The sequence below is a fragment of the Procambarus clarkii genome, chromosome 70 (assembly GCF_040958095.1).
Source record: "Procambarus clarkii isolate CNS0578487 chromosome 70, FALCON_Pclarkii_2.0, whole genome shotgun sequence".
In the NCBI taxonomy this organism is placed as follows: Eukaryota; Metazoa; Arthropoda; class Malacostraca; order Decapoda; family Cambaridae; genus Procambarus; species Procambarus clarkii.
The window spans coordinates 18,645,938-18,663,928 of record NC_091219.1 but is presented as its reverse complement, the minus strand read 5'-3'; the positions used below and the strand labels follow the sequence as shown (position 1 = coordinate 18,663,928).

Here is a 17,991-nt window from a genome sequence, read left to right as displayed (position 1 = left end):
GTTGAGAGGCGGGACCAAAGAGCCAGAGCTCAACCCCCCAAGCACAATTAGGTGAGTACACACACACTCACTCTCTCCCTCTCATAAGGGAGGTGGTGGCCGAGTGGACAGCGCTCTAGACTCGTGGACCTAGGGAGTAAATGTTACTCCTACTGCTATGTAACAAGATTTTGTTGGTACATTTTCATGTAAATTCACAACTCTTCGCGCCGGAAACAAGTCATGAGAGAGCCACACAATAATTTTCGGATCTAACCTTCATTCTTTCTCAATGTGTTGTATACAATGAAATGATTATACATTGCTCTGTTGTGAACATTGTATACAGTACCTCAAGATATACATCCCACAACAGTTAACTAGCTCCCAGATACCTAATTAATTCTCTACTCTCTGTAAATGTTAATGTGATGTCACCGAGCAGTAAATAGGTACCTGGAAATTAGACAGTTGCTACGGGTTGCTTCCTGGTGTGTGTGTACTCACCTATTTGTGCTTGCGGGGGTTGAGCTTTGGCTTTTTGGTCCCGCCTCTCAACTGTCAATCAACTGGTGTACAGATTCCTGAGCCTACTGGGCTCTATCACATCTACATTTAAAACTGTGTATGGAGTTAGCCTCCACCACATCACTGCCTAATGCATTCTATCCGTTAACTACTCTGACACTGAAAAAGTTCCTTTTAACGTCTCTGTGGCTCATGTGGGTACTCAGTTTCCCACCAGTGTTGAATAGTTTATCCTTGTTTACCCGGTCGATTGTTTGTGTGTGTGTGTGTGTGTGTGTGTGTGTGTGTGTGTGTGTGTGTGTGTGTGTGTGTGTGTGTGTGTGTGTGTGTGTGTGCGAGAGAAAAAAAATTAGTTAGTCAGTAATAGTTGATTGACAGTTGAGAGGCGGGCCGAATGAGCAGAGCTCAACCCGCGCCTGCACAACTAGGTGAATACTCTCTCACTCTCTCTCTCTGTCTCTCTCTGTCTCTCTGTCTGTCTCTCTCTCTGTCTGTCTGTCTATCTTTCTCTCTCTCTCTTTCTCTCTCTCTCACCACTCACATATGTGTTGTATGTGGATGCTGAAGTTCAGTCTCTTGTCTATGTATAGGTCAAGGAACTTTCCATAATCATTATTGCTAATGTTAACATTGTGTATCTGAAGTTGAATTTGGTTTCAGGATTTACTTTCGAACAAAAATAGTAGTCGGTCTTTTTTATGTTTGATGTGAGTTTGTTAGTTTACATCCATGAGTGGACTTTTTAAATCTATTATTTTTATTATTATATAGTGCGTTTGGGTTGGGGTCTGAATAGAGGAAGGTAGCATCGTCAGCACTTATGTTTACACTTATTGGAAGTATCTAAGTATCAACTAAAGTATCTTCACACTTGACTTAAACTTTAGTAGCTATTTTCTGGACCATTCCTCAAGTTTCGGAGGTCAACGAAGATGGAATTCACATGAAATGGCTTATGTTACCATCACTAATAATGTTGTGTTTTCTGTCTAGCTTCAGACACGGTCATGTTACAATTGTGTCTTAGAGAGTTGCGCGCAATTAAGCATGATAGAAATCACTTACAATTAATGCAGGATGGTAGAAAATCACTTACAATTAATGCATCAAGTTTGGAGACTTGAATTGAAATTGAAATTGAAATAAGTTTATTGAGGTAAAATACACACAAATGGATGAGGTAGCTCAAGCTATTCTCACCCCGTTCAGTACATCGTGTTAATACATAGACACACACACTTGTACACATTTTAGTGTAACAAGCAAGGCAAATAGTTCTGTCTGATGGGTAGAGGCAACTGCACTTGCAGCTGCACCCGTGTGGCGGTGTAGGAAACCATCAATGTATATGATTTGAGAGAGAGAGAGAATGATCTGTAGACAGAGCATCAATATGGCGTAAGGTATTGGGCTTTGCCTCAAGATGAAGCATAATAAAGAACCCGAATATCAGGAGAAAAAATTACATTAAAAACTGTCCACATGATACATATATATAATCACGTTTTAAACATTTTAATTTTATTATTTGCATATATATATATAATTAGGAAGTAATGTTTATCTGGGTAAGTTGTCAGCTTTTATGAACTAATAGCTAGTGCGGCTTGTATACTGGGTACATCCGGTCTCTTACCCTCGACTGCGGCGGTAACTTTATGGTCAGGAAGCCACAAATATTTACAGTTCAAGTTCAAGTATGTTTATTGAGACAAGAAAAAAATACATCTCAAAGGGATAGAGTAACTTAGGCTATTTCTACCCCCTCTACTTCAAGTCCCTCAAGGGGCGTACAAATTCAGTAAGTACAAATAGACAATTAGCATTACAAGAATCCCATTTAACATTGCAGGTTAATATAGTAAGTACAGCATACAATTGTTACACTCTTGGGGCAAAATTTTTGTAGCTCCTAAGTATACTGTCTATCATACCATTATCACACATACAAACAATTTGATGTGGTACATTACTTATTTCCTTATTTCTATAGTTATCAATAAGTTGACACTCTAATACATAATGTTCTAAGGTGTGGGCGTGCGGCATACTACATAATTTACACTCCTTATCTTTTTCACTGACATCAACTCCGTATTGCCAGATATATTTGTATCCTAATCTTAATCTCATGTAAATTGAATCCTTCCAAGTTGACTTTCCTTTATCATAGGTGAAGGACGAGTTTGTATTTATTACTGAATAATTCTTAAGTGTGTTACTACTATCCACTATTGCCATTCTTTTTATCATTTCTTCATCTTCATTTCCTCTTATTAATGTTATATATACATGTACACATAATCATACATACATGTACATATATATACATATGAGGTAAATCCAGAGAAATGAAATATGGATTTTTCCGCATACAAATGATTATTGTTTCGTGATCGTCAATTGCATATATACATATACATACATATACATTCACATACATATTCAATCACCCACACAAATACACACATCAATAATCTTTGTATCACAAGTGATTCAACAAGAGGCTCACAAGTCACTATACTAGGCACTTTACATCTATGGTGAGTCGTCCAATTACTAGTCTTGCTCTACACCCACCCAACTGGGCGGCAGCTTTACAGTCATGTGCTCCACACCCACCCAACTGGGCGGCAGCTTTACAGTCATGTGCTCCACACCCACCCAACTGGGCGGCAGCTTTACAGTCATGTGCTCCACACCCACCCAACTGGGTGGCAGCTTTACAGTCATGTGCTCCACACCCACCCAACTGGGCGGCAGCTTAACAGTCATGTGCTCCACACCCACCCAACTGGGCGGCAGCTTAACAGTCATGTGCTCCACACCCACCCAACTGGGCGGCAGCTTAACAGTCATGTGCTCCACACCCACCCAACTGGGCGGCAGCTTAACAGTCATGTGCTCCACACCCACCCAACTGGGCGGTAGCTTAACAGTCATGTGCTCCACACCCACCCAACTGGGCGGCAGCTTAACAATCATGTGCTCCACACCCACCCAACTGGGCGGTAGCTTAACAGTCATGTGCTCCACACCCACCCAACTGGGCGGCAGCTTAACAGTCATGTGCTCCACACCCACCCAACTGGGCGGCAGCTTTATAGTCATGTGCTCCACACCCACCCAACTGGGCGGCAGCTTAACAGTCATGTGCTCCACACCCACCCAACTGGGCGGCAGCTTTACAGTCATGTGCTCCACACCCACCCAACTGGGCGGCAGCTTAACAGTTATGTGCTCCACACCCACCCAACTGGGCGGTAGTTTAACAGTCATGTGCTCCACACCCACCCAACTGGGCGGCAGCTTAACAGTCATGTGCTCCACACCCACCCAACTGGGCGGCAGCTTTACAGTCATGTGCTCCACACCCACCCAACTGGGCGGCAGCTTAACAGTCATGTGCTCCACACCCACCCAACTGGGCGGCAGCTTAACAGTCATGTGCTCCACACCCACCCAAATGGGCGGCAGCTTTACAGTCATGTGCTCCACACCCAACCAACTGGGCGGCAGCTTAACAGTCATGTGCTCCACACCCACCCAACTGGGCGACGGCTTTACAATCATTTGCATGAATTACTTACAGTAAGCAAATTTTAGATACTTCGCTAAGATTTCGGGCAGCACATCATTATAAATGAAGTACTTACACTTTTCTTGGACACCAATGATGGTGTTATCTCTGAATTCCGCGATTTTTTTTAAATTCCAGTACTGTATATAATGACGCAAAGTATGCGAATAGTTCTGCAATAGTGATCCTATCCTGCGTCATAATTTACATACATATCTACTTCTGTTTTGTGTATTAAAATTACTACATTTTTATGTTAATTTATTTCTGTAAATGATGATGATGATAAATTTCAATAAATGTAAGTAAGAACATAAGAACGGAAACTGGTCGCGTAAATGGAAATGGTTGGGTACATTTCCTTTCACCTACCTAATGCGAATATTCATGTGTTCGGACACTGGCGATGGTGTGGTATTGCCTATTTATTTGACCATGTCTTTGCTTTCATTTAAGATATGTTTTCCTTGAAATGTATTTACATTATCGTCTACATCTGTCTTTATTCTGAAATAAAAACCTTTGACGTTACTTTGCATATATGTACATTAATTATAAAATTGATTGGCTTGTGTGCAGGCCTTCACACTCCCTGAGCGAGCCATCAAGTAACTATAAAAAGGCATATATCTTCACTTTCACTTCAGTTATATTTATACCAAAGTATTAACATGCAGCTTATATGTCTTTCTGATGACATAAAAAACTTCGTTTTTTACAATATATAGATTCAATTAACATTGATCTTCGGAAGGTCATAGTTCCCATATCGGTAAGGAGAGCGTCGGCCAAGAAGCCTTGTTTAAAATATGAATATTTTTCCTCTCTAATAAGGTATAATCTCTGTGATGCATTAACACAAACTATTTTATATCTGCCTTTCTGATAACATATATAAATATAATCTTTATTTGTGAATATTTGTTAATTAAGCAATATATCAGAGGGCGTGTAGGGTTCGGTGTTCTATGAACGAAAAGGACTGGAGTAGTTTAAATAGCGAACGCATACCAACGAATAACGCTAGTATCTATATAACAAATTTATTGTCATGTGGAATTGATTTAACTTCCAGACACTTTTTTTTAATAAATATTAAATATTTTGTGGCTGTTTATGAAAAATATTATTATAAATACACATTCTACTTGTTAATATTACCAATTAAATTTGCGACAATTTGAGCCATGAAATACGACGACTGGATCACTGTGTACAGGAGGCTGTTATGGCAGCAAACACTCTCCAGGCGACCATATATCTTGGATAAGTCGCTCCACACAATTGTCGCTTGGACCGTCGACTTCCTATGGCGTCACCTCTCACATATTTACGTCTCATTTCGTTATGAAATTAGATTATTTCAGAGTAAAAATAGGTTTGATCATGTTCTACGTGTAGCACCAACATTATAGTAAGTAAATATACCATATTTCTTCATTACTTACGTAATGCTAATACGATTTGGGTAGTTTTGGCCTGATTTGGGTCGATTTGGGTAATTCTATGGACCCGCACAGACTGATCGACAGAGCAACTCTCTCTCAGAACAATGCTTATTTCACGTAAATTCATTAATAAACACATATGTTTTATGTCTCAAGAAAGATAGAAATATAAGCTTCATTTTAAATACTTTAACATAGACATATATAAAGCTCAAGTGAAGATACATACGTTTTTATAGTGGCATTCAGTAGCTTGTCGGTCATGGAATGCAGAAGCCTACGCACTTGCCAATATAGTGTGTAATTAACAAAGATACGCTTATAAAGCCTAAAATATTATATGCCTTCAGAAAGACAGAGATATGCTCGTTATTGTGAGTGCACCAAAGGAAATATATCTTGTTGGAGGACAAAGATATATCAATTCTAAAATAAGTTTCGACTCTCGCTCGGGCGAGAGATAGCGCGACTCTCGCCCCATCTATTGGAGATTCTGTTCACCTAATGACCCAAAGCTACTCAAAGCCTCCTAGCATTACTTAAATAATGAAGAAATATGGTATATTTATTCACTATAATGTTGGTGCTTAATGCAGAACACGAGAAAACATATATTTACTATAAAATAATATACTTCCATTATGAAATAAGTAAATATGTGGCCTCATAGGAAATCAACGGTCCAGGTGTCAATGTTGTGGAGCGACTTATCCAAGATATATTGTTGTCTGGAAAGTGTTTGTTGGCATATCAACCTTCTGTACACAGTGATCCAGTCGTCGCACTTCTCTCCTTAAATGATCGCAAATTTAGTTTATTATATTAACAAGTAGAATACGTATTTCTAATAATATCTAACATAACTAGCCAGAAAATATTTAAGACTTATTGAAAAATACATGTCTGGAAGTTAAATCGACTTCATAGAACAATAGTGTTGGTCTATACTAATCGTTATTCGTTAGTATGCGTTCGCTACTTAAAACATTTACTGTACTGATGTAAAATCTCCCATGTCTCTTCGCACATGGAACACCGAACCTTACACACTCTCTGATATATTGTTTAATTAATAGAGATTCACTAATAAAGCTTATAATTGTATATGTTATCAAAAAGGCATAGATAAAGTCGTTCTTACGTTTTAGTCACAGAGAATAGATATTAGTAAAGTAAAGTTCATTTTATTCAGGAAAGTACATAAATAGTCGATTTACAAACATAATATTGGATTTATAGATAGAGCTAGTACATACAATACCTAAAGCTACTAGTACGCATAGTGTTTCGGGCATATTATTGAGAGAGGAAAGATATTTATATTTAAACAATTTTTTTTTTTACCGACGCTCTCCCTATTGATGAGAACTACAACCTAATGAAGATAAATGTTAATTTTATGTAGATACTGTAATGAACGAAAGTTTTTAATGTCATCAGAGAAGCAGAAATATAGGCAAATTTTAAATCCCCTGTCATAAATATAACTGAAGTGAAAGCAAAGATATATGCATTTTGATAGTTACAAAGACAGCTCTTTAACACGGGTGGAACACGAACAAGGGGAACTTAGTACCCAAATGAGCCACAGAGATATTAGAAAGAATTTTTTCAGTGTCAGAGTAGTTAACAAATGGAATGTATTAAGCAGTGATGTGGTGGAGGCTGACTCCATACACAATTTCAAATGTAGATGTGATAGAGCCCAATAGGCTCAGGAACCTGTACACCTGTTGATTGACGGTTGAGAGTCGGGACCAAAGAACCAAAGCTCAACCCCTGCAAGCACAAATTAGGTGAGTACAACTAGGTGAATACAGCTGAGGGGCGGGACCAAACAGCTGAAGCTCAATTCCCTACGCATAACTAGGCGAGTCCATAGGAATTACCGTTTGTCCTGGCGCCATCTATGTTTTGACAGCAGTACTACTAATGGTCCCACGTTATGTGATGATCGCTATACGGGTGTTAGGGTCAGTTGCTCTTCTATATATGTTTATGGACAACGTAGGTGATTTGAGGCAATTTGCGGCCAGAGTGAAATAGTATCCACGCGGTGAGTGATGGAGGAGGATATATACTGCTGTGTACTCGACCAGCGGGTGAGAGGTAAGTTATATCGAACAATTATGGGGAATAGATGGGTTATTTTAAGCGTAGAATGTCAGGTAACCGGTAACTACACAGATGGGGTAGTGTTTTTTTAAGTCTTTATCTACTAAAGTGGAACATTACATTATGCCTTTAGCTGAACAAGTCTACTGGTGGGGAAAGTAGACGGGTTTTATGAAAGTATTTTACCTAAATATTAGTATTTGGTTAAGTAGTTCAGCCGTTACCAGGGAGGGTGTTCCTTTAATCTAGTCTAAAAATTCTAGCCGGACAAAGTGATTAAATAAATAAATTGAATAGAACAAAGTGGTTTGCCAGGGTGCTTAACATTTAGTTTAGTTCACTTACTATGCAGCCCATGCTTAAAGAATGCAAGTTTATCATATTGAATTTACCGTAGTTTTACTGCATTTAATATACCGTTTTTACCCTATTTAATTGTCGGGTAAAGGCCGGTCGTGGAAAGTTCCTAATATAGCAAGTTTTAAAGGAAAAGTTTGAGTTGACTTTAACGCTTAAGTTAGTGACCAATTAGCTTAGTCTATTGTGAGGAAAGTTACTAGAATCTAACATTGCAAGTGCCATTTCTCTACTCTTTTTGAGAAACATGACTAGATACATGAATCGCATAGTTTTATTACTAAATGTTCATGGATTAGGTTGCATAGTTGAGGAAATGGTGACAAGGTTTGTGATTTTGTGTACCTTGACTTCAGCAGAGATTTTGATAGTGGCGCAAAATTGATAGGGGCTCGGATCATTGGGAATGCTGACTGAAGTTGATTAGGTCATGGCTATACCAAAGGAAATTAGTAGAAATGGGGTTAAGTTGGGGGAAGTGTTGTACGTAGTGCTTAAAAGCTCTCCTTGGACTTCGGTTATTCGCAAGATTATGGTTTAAACTGCAATAGTTGCAGAATTGGCAAATAAAAAAATATCGATGGCCTATATAGTTTTGAAATGGTTAAGACTACCAGATGCAGTTTAATGCTGACAAATGTAAGGTTTGGGGGCTAGGTAAAGATGAGATAGATGGTGTAGATTGTTAAGAGAATTAAATTTTTTTGCAGGTGGCAAATTCTCCGAGCTGGCACTGCTCTCCGGCCTGGGATGTTGATTGGTTAGTCTTCAACTGCCTCCCAACATGGTAGTGAGGTCCTGAGCTGACGTGCAGTGAGGAACGTGGAAAGCTTTCTGAATTGGCACATCGTATGCCTCCCTTTCAAACCAGCAGCTGGCACAAATGTTCCAGCTAACATCAGAATAGTGGATGAAGCCCACACTAAAATGTAAGTGGTACAGTAAATGGACACCCCCCCCCCTCCCTTTTGACACTGAACAGTTGGGAGGAAGGGGGGGGGAGAAAGTGTTAATATTTGTTAAATAAGCTTTAATCTATAAATGTATAACCCTGTTAAGGGTAATCATGAGTCAAATAAAGTTAATGGCAGGAAAAGTTTTGTTTTAAGTGATGGTATTTTTCCCTTGAAAGTAAAAAAAAAATAAAAATATTCAATGGTTTACTTTAGCTTGGTTTTAAATTTATATAGTTTTCCAGAATGTGGTTTGGAAAGTCCAGAAGTCCCTGTTCCAACTGACAGAATCAGGTGAGTTGTAGTAAAGGTTCTGCACCTTTAACCTGCAAAAACCTGCACTCCCACTCTATTTCCATCTTCCCTGATGGGTCTAAGTCTGCGGATGGTGTGGGCTACTTTGTTTTTCCTGACCGTACTTACATGTGTCGCCTCCCTTCGGAGGCTGGCGTCTTTACGGCATAACTTTATGCTATTCTGATTCAGATTCAGATGTTTATTCAGGTAAGGTATATACATACAAGTGATGTTACATTAATGGATTGATATATAGATAGAGCTAGTACATACAATGCCTAAAGCCACTATTACGCAATGCGTTTCGGGCAAGAAAAACGGTAATATCTAGAACTTAATACTAATTGAGCATAAAGAATAGTGTTGAGAACAAATACAAATAAAGATAAAAAAAAGGGGGAACATGACTGAACAAGCACCACAAATACAATAGGTTGACAGTGATTAAAAAAAAAGAAAATAACGGACATGGGTTGACAATAGAGGAGTGAGGTAGGTTACAGGGAATTTATTAGGTAGTGTTTAGTTTTTATCTTAAACTGGTTGAGAGAGGTACTGTCTTTAACATGGTTGGGAAGGTCATTCCACATTCTGGGCCCCTTGATTTGTAGAGCATTTCTGGTTCGATTAAGTCTTACTCTAGGAATATCAAAACTGTGTTTATTTCTGGTGTGATGCTCATGGGTTCTGTTACAACCTTCTATGAAGCTTTTGAGATCAGGATTGGCATTACAATTTAGCGTTTTGTATATGTATAGTACACATGAGAGAATGTGCAGCGACTTAATGTCTAACATATTCAGGGATTTGAATAGGGGTACCGAGTGATGTCTGGGGCCAGAATTGGATATTGTCCTAATAGCAGCTTTGTGTTGAGTAATTAGAGGACGTAAATGATTTTGGGTAGTAGAGCCCCAAGCACAAATACCATAGTTGAGATATGGATAGATAAGAGAGTAATAGTCACCAGGGCAAGGCGTAGTACATAATATCTGATCTTAGAAAGAATGCCCACAGTTTTTGAAACTTTTTTAGATATGTTTAGAATGTGTCCCTGGAAATTCAGCTTGTGGTCAATGAGAGTGCCAAGGAATTTGCCATCTAATTTGTTACAAATTTGGGTATTGTTTATTTTGAGATTTATTTGATTAGAGGATTTATTGCCAAACAGAATATAGAAAGTTTTGTCAATGTTAAGGGTGAGTTTGTTGGCAGTTAGCCACAGATGGACTTTATTTAGCTCAGTATTTACTGTGGCATTTAGAGCAAGGGGATCAGGACTGGAGTAAATGAAGGTTGTGTCGTCAGCAAATAGGATTGGTTTGAGGTGTTGGGAGGCATTTGGAAGGTCATTAATGTAGATGAGAAGGCAAAGTATGCTGCCCTGGGGAACACCAATGTTGATGGGTAGGGTGGGAGAAATTGTATTATTCACAAACACATTGGAGCCTGTCAGTAAGGTAGGATTTGAGGTATTGTAGGGAGTGTCCTCTGACACCATAATGATGTAATTTAAGAAGAAATTTAAGAGCTCCCTGTTGGGTTATTTGTGGACCTGCGTAAAGCTTTTGATACTGTCAACCACCAAAACCTTCTTCTTAAATTACATCATTATGGAGTCAGAGGACACTCCCTACAATACCTAGAGTCCTACCTTACTGACAGGCTCCAATATGTTTCTGTGAATAATACAATTTCTCCCACCCTACCCATCAACATTGGTGTTCCTCAGGGCAGCATACTTGGCCCTCTCCTCTTTCTCATCTACATTAATGACCTTCCAAATGCCTCCCAACACCTCAAACCAATTCTATTTGCTGACGACACAACCTTCATTTACTCCAGTCCTGACCCTCTTGCTCTAAATGCCACAGTAAATACTGAGCTAAATAAAGTCCATCTTTGGCTAACTGCCAACAAACTCACCCTTAACATTGACAAAACCTTCTATATTCTGTTTGGCAATAAATCCTCTAGTCTTATAAATCTCAAAATAAACAATACCCAAATTTGTAACAAATCAGATGGCAAATTCCTTGGCATTCTCATTGACCACAAGCTGAATTTCCAGGGACACATTCTAAATATATCAAAAAAAGTTTCAAAAACTGTGGGCATTCTTTCTAAGATCAGATATTATGTACCACGCCCTGCTCTGGTGACTCTCTATTACTCCCTTATCTATCCTTATCTCAACTATGGTATTTGTGCTTGGGGTTCTACTACCCAAAATCACTTACGTCCTCTAATTACCCAACACAAAGCCGCTATTAGAACAATATCCAACTCTGGCCCCAGACATCACTCGGTACCCCTACTCGAATCTCTTAATATGTTAGATATTAAGTCACTGCACATTCTCTCATGTGTATTATACATATATAAAACGCTAAACTATAATGCCAATCCTGATCTTAAAAGCTTCATAGAAGGTTGTAACAGAACCCATGAGCACCACACCAGAAATAAATACAGTTTTGATATTCCTAGAGTACGTCTTAATCAAACTAGAAATGCTCTGCAAATCAAGGGGCCCAGAATGTGGAATGACCTTCCCAACCATGTTAAAGACTGTACCTCTCTCAACCAGTTTAAGATAAAAACTAAACACTACCTAATAAATTCCCTGTAATCTACCTCACTCCTCTATTGTCAACCCATGTCTGTTATTTTCTTTTTTTTCTTTAATCAACTCTGTTTGTCAACCTATTGTATTTGTGCTGCTTTTTCAGTCATGTTCCCCCTTTTTTTTTTATCTTTATTTGTATTTGTTCTCAACATCTTTTATTCTTTATGCTCAATTAGTATTAAGTTCTAGATATTAATGTTTTTCTTGCCCGAAACGCATTGCGTAATAGTGGCTTTAGGCATTGTATGTACTAGCTCTATCTATATATCAATCCATTAATGTAACATCACTTGTATGTATATACCTTACCTGAATAAACATCTGAATCTGATAAACATCTGAAGGTTTTGGTGGTTGACAGTATCGAAAGCTTTACGCAGGTCCACAAATAACCCAACAGGGAACTCATTTTTATCAAGAGCTGTATGAATCGAGTTAAGCATACTAATAAGTGCATCGTTAGTGCTTTTTTGGGCCTGAAGCCATATTGGCAAGGGCTAAGTATATTGAGTTTGGCTAGATATGAGTAAAGCTGCTTATAGATTAGTTTTTCAAAAATTTTTGACAAGTTTGGCAGGATTGATATAGGTCTGTAGTTGTTAACTTCTGTGAGATCACCACATTTGTGGACAGGCGTTACTCTCGCTTTTTTTAGAATATCTGGAAAGGTTTGGAGTTAAAGTGACTTGTTGAAGAGCAAAGCAGCAAAGGGTCGAAGAAGCAAAGAGCAAAGAACCTTGTTGAAGAGCAAAGGGTCCTTTAATCCTGTCCATCGAGATTCAACATTGGCTGTTTCTAGTAAATTTAAATCGGTAGTTTTGCTGGGTTCCCAGCCATATTGGTGTTTCAATGAGCGTGCAGATGCTGCCGCTAAGGAAGCTATCCGTTCTTGTCCCATCTCCCGTAAAGGTATTCCTTATTCAGACTTTTATCCTGTTATTCATTCTTCCCCGTTGGCCCTCTGTGGTTGGTAACAAGCTGCGTACTCTCAAACTTAGTGTGTCCCCGTGGCCTTCCTCCTACCACCGTAACCGGCGGTGGGACACTGCTTTGGCACGGCTGTGGGTTGGTCATACCCGCTTAACCCACGGTCACTTAATGGAGCGCCGCCCTGCTCCTTATTGTCCCTCTTACAGTTGTGCATATCCTTGTTGAATGTCCTGACTTCCAGGACGAGCGTGTCTTGCTTTCCGACCGTCCCTCGCAGTCCCTCGATAGAATTCTAGGTGAATCGGATACTTTTGATATCGTTCGCCTTATGCGTTTTTGTTCTCGTATTGGCATTCTTGGTGATATTTAGTGCCCTCTGATTATTTTGCACTTTGATGGTGCTACATGGCCTTCCCGGTTTGGTGCCTTCTTTTGGTAATTACCTTACCTTCATTGTTGTTTCATTTTAATGTGGTAGTTGTGATATGGATTGTTCTGGCTCACGTGCAAGGTCTTGGAATTGTTTGTTTTATATTAAGAAATTGCCAGTCTTGTTACTATTTGTAGAGTTAGAGATCTGCATTAAGGCCTCAATATTATATTCTTTTATTTTTTTATAACATGTTATCAGCAATTTTTGTGGTTGGTAATATTTAGATTAATGTCAGTGATGTATATGACAAGGGTTAAGACCACTTGTGGTATGACAGCATTTTTCCCCAGTCATTTCTTTAACAAATGAAAGGGTCCTCGTAACCATTCTTTTGTCCTTTCTACCATGTACCTGTTTGTTGCTTCTTGGTCTTTCATTTGGTACTTTGGCTATTAAAACAATGGCCTTTGGTAATGTTGCAATTACCATTTCTAAAAAAAATGAGCAGGTTCATTAGGCAGGGTTTGTTTTTAGCAAAGTTTTACAAAAAAAATTCCATTCCTTCAGGACCTTGCAGATGTTAGGTCAAACTAATTGACAGTACACTGTAATCTGTTTTGCCCTTTCAAACAATGATGGTTTTAATCTAGGTAAAATATTTCAGAATATATGAAGTTTGGCAGACAAATCATTTAAGAGCTTTGATTAAATTTAAGTTACCAAAGACTTTGTGAAAACCATGTTGTATAGATGCTTCAGTGTCACTTTTCTAATGTTTTGTAAATTAATGATTATGATTTAGTTAATTTAATCATAATTTGTACAAAGCTTAGGTGTTGCATAGCTTTAAATTTACTTTCAAATATGAAAACTAAAATATTGACTAAAGTTTCTTCCACTTTAATATTTCAGACTAATTTGCAATATTTTAGTTTATGTAAATTGAGTAGGTAGTCAACTTTTCAATGCATTTTGCATGCACCTATGTAACAAGTTACAAATAGGTGTAAATTTGACAAAGTATTTTCAAAGTGAAAAAAATTTCAGATGTTTAAACATTGCATCAATACAGTAGTAGTAAACAATTTCCAGCATAATCAGGATAAGGTATATAAAGTAGTTTCATTAAAAGTTTTACATATAAATATTAGATGTATTATAAATACTATTACTGTTTCAGGTTGTGGGACAGATGCTCCTAGATGAACAGAAGATCCAAAAGGCCAAGACAACTCCAGAGACAACCACCTGTAAAAGAAAAATAAACATTAAACAGGGACACTACTTTTATTATCACCAATGCCTAATAACAAGCCCAAAAAATCCTATCTTTCAAGATAGGCTCAGCAAGGCCTATCCCTTCCTCTGGTTTTATTGCAGAGCTTGTTCCCTGAATGGGTGCATTACATCCACCACTTTAGTGCCCTCAACACATTGTACATATGCTTTATTGAAAGCACTGTACAATGCATGCCAGGCACTAAAGTTTTAGATGCATCCACCCATTCAGCAAACAAGCCCTGTGAGAATTAACAATGTAACCATTGTTAAGGGTCCCTAAACCTATGCAAATCTAGTCCATCTATTAGATGGGTAGTAGAGCAAAGCTCTGAAAAAGCCAAGCCAGGGAAGTCTGCAGGACTGCCTGGTCCCCTTTTATGAAATGGGGTAGGAATCGGTACAAACTGCATCATCCCCTGTGGGTTGTAACAGTAGGACATGGTTACACACCTATAAATGGACTAGATAAGAGAAGTAAAATTAGGTCATTGATATAGCTAAAACATCAAATTCAAACTCTCCCACTTTTGCAGAGTAAAGGAGCCTCACTCCAAGCCAGTCCATGCATCATAATCACTTTCACCTGAAAAATATTTGAACAAATTAATTTCAGATTTAAAGCCAATCTTGCTTTACTTTTCAAATTAGCATTCAGTACTTTACAAATTCAGATGGAAAAAATTTCTTTAAGGAATCTAACTTTCCTACATATTCTAGTAAAGATCTAATTTAGCAATATAAGTGTCATTTGAGAAACTATCCACAACTGCACTTCAATGGCAATTTACATTTATCTTTAGCCAATGCTATATTGTTTAAGTTATTACTATTTGTTTACTTTCATGCAAATCTATTCAGATTAAACTTTACTACAACTCGCCTGATTCTGTCAGTTGGAAGAGGGACTTCTGGACTTTCCGAACCACATTCTGGAAAACTATATAAATTTAAAACCAAGCTAAAGTAAACATTGAATATTTTTTTTTTACTTTCAATGGAAAAATACCATCACTTAGAACAAAACTTTTCCTGCCATTAACTTTGACTCATGATTACCCTTAACAGTGTCATACATTTATAGATTAAAGCTTATTTAACAAATATTAACAGACTTTCTCCCCCCCTTTTCTCCCAACTGTTCAGTGTCAAAAGGGAGGGGGGGGGGGGTGTCCATTTACTGTACCACTTACATTTTAGTGTGGGCTTCATCCACTATTCTGATGTTAGCTGGAACATTTGTGCCAGCTGCTGGTTTGAAAGGGAGGCTTACCATGTGCCAATTCAGGAAGCTTTCCACGTTCCTCACTGCACGTCAGCTCAGGACCTCACTACCATGTTGGGAGGCAGTTGAAGACTAACCAATCAACATCCCAGGCCGGAGAGCAGTGCCAGCTCGGAGAATTTGCCACCTGCAAAAACATTTAATACTCTTAACAATCTACACCATCTATCTCATCTTTACCTAGCCCCCAAACCTTACATTTGTCAGCATTAAACTGCATCTGGTAGTCTTAACCATTTCAAAACTATATAGGCCATCGATATTTTTTATTTGCCAATTCTGCAACTATTGCAGTCTAAACCATAATCTTGCGAATAACCGAGGTCCAAGGAGAGCTTTTAAGCACTACGTACAACACTTCTCCCAACTTAACCCCATTTATACTAATTTCCTTTGGTATAGCCATAACCTAATCAACTTGTGTCAGCATTCCCAATGATCCGAGCCCCTATCAATTTTGCGCCACTATCAAAATCTCTGCTGAAGTCAAGGTACACAAAATCACAAACCTTATCACCATTTCCTCAACCTAATCCATGAACATTTAGTAATAAAACTATGCGATTCATGTATCTAGTTAGGTTTCTCAAAAAGAGTAGGGAAATGGCACTTGCAATGTTAGATTCCAGTAACTTTCCTCACAATAGACTAAGCTAATTGGTCACTAACTTAAGCGTTAAAGTTAGTTCAAACTTTTCTTTTAAAACTTGATACATTAGGAACTTTCCACGACCGGCCTTTACCCGACATAATTAAATAGGGTAAAAACGGTATATTAAGTGCAGTAAAACTACGGTAAATTCAACATGATAAACTGGCAAACCACTTCGTTCTATTCAATTTCTTTATTTAATCACTTTGTCCGGCTAGAATTTTTAGATTAGATTAAAGGAACACCCTCCCTGGTAACGGCTGAACTAGTTAACCAAATACAAATAATTAGGTAAAATACTTTCATAAAACCCGTCTACTTACCCCACCAGTAGACTTGTTCAACTAAAGGCATAATGTAATGTTCCACTTTAGTAAATAAATACTTTAAAAAAAACACTACCCCATCTGTGTAGTTACCGGTTACCTGACATTCTACGCTTAAAATAACCCATCTATTCCCCATAATTGTTCGATATAACTTACCTCTCACCCGCTGGTCGAGTACACAGCAGTATATATCCTCCTCCATCACTCACCGCGTGGATACTATTTCACTCTGGCCGCAAATTGCCTCAAATCACCTACGTTGTCCATAAACATATATAGAAGAGCAACTGATTGATTGATTGATGATTGATGAAGATTAAGTCACCCAAGAGGTGGCACGGGCATGAATAGCCCGTAAGTGGTGGCCCTTGGTCAACAGTGGCCATAAGATACAGCTTACGCCATCTGTTGACATCAAATTACACTTATAACAAATTACCCCACAAAATACAACTAACGCCATCTCTGTTTTTTCCAACGCACTATAAATAGCCAAACAGCAACCCATAAGGCGGATTGTTGTGCTCGGGTAGGAGGTTCCAAGCTCCGCCCACAAGTGGTATGGGGTGCATAATAAATGGCATATTATTGGTAGAAACTCTTTGTTGACATTCACACCACAGCCAATCACAGGAAGGGATCAGCTAAAGGCTCCATCCACTTATATAATAATAATAATAATAATAATAATAATAATAATAATAATTTTTATTTAGGTAAAGGTACATACATAAAGAGATTTTACAAAGTTTGTTGGCTTTATAAATAGAGCTAGTACATACAATGCCTAATGTATGTATGTATGTATGTAAGGAGAGAGAGAGAGAGAGAGAGAGAAGGAGAGAGAGAGAGAGAGAGAAAGAAATGAAGATCGAGACAGAGAAATAGATATAGACAGAGAATGTTAGACACAGAGACATATAGATAAGGATATGCAAAGTCAGTGAGAGAATGACAGAGATAGAGCGAGGAAAGAGACAGAGATAGGCTGACACAGAGAATGTCAGAAACGAGGAGAGGCAGAGACAGAGGGACAGGGACAGGAGCAGAGGGACAGGGACAGACACAGACACGCACATGGAACACCGAACCTTACACACTCTCTGATATATTGTTTAATTAATAGAGATTATCTAATAAAGCTTATAATTGTATATGTTATCAAAAAGGCATAGATAAAGTTGTTCTTACGTTTTAGTCACATAGATTAGATATTAGTAAAGTTCATTTTATTCAGGAAAGTACATAAATAGTCGAT

The 17,991-nt window shown here is 38.3% G+C and overlaps 2 long non-coding RNA genes across 2 annotated transcripts; one reads left to right on the top strand and one right to left on the bottom strand.

Moving 5' to 3' along the window:
• Positions 1-7,497: 7,497 nt before the first annotated feature.
• LOC138356046 (uncharacterized) lies at positions 7,498-14,468 on the top strand. Its single transcript, XR_011224108.1, has 4 exons — positions 7,498-7,644; positions 8,718-8,936; positions 9,206-9,254; positions 14,370-14,468. It is a non-coding gene; the product is annotated as an uncharacterized lncRNA (long non-coding RNA).
• A 140-nt stretch (positions 14,469-14,608) lies between these two features.
• Positions 14,609-17,147, bottom strand: LOC138356047 (uncharacterized). The gene is made up of 3 exons (XR_011224109.1): positions 16,890-17,147; positions 15,661-15,879; positions 14,609-15,399 (listed from the first exon to the last, which is right to left on the bottom strand). It is a non-coding gene; the product is annotated as an uncharacterized lncRNA (long non-coding RNA).
• Positions 17,148-17,991: the final 844 nt, after the last annotated feature.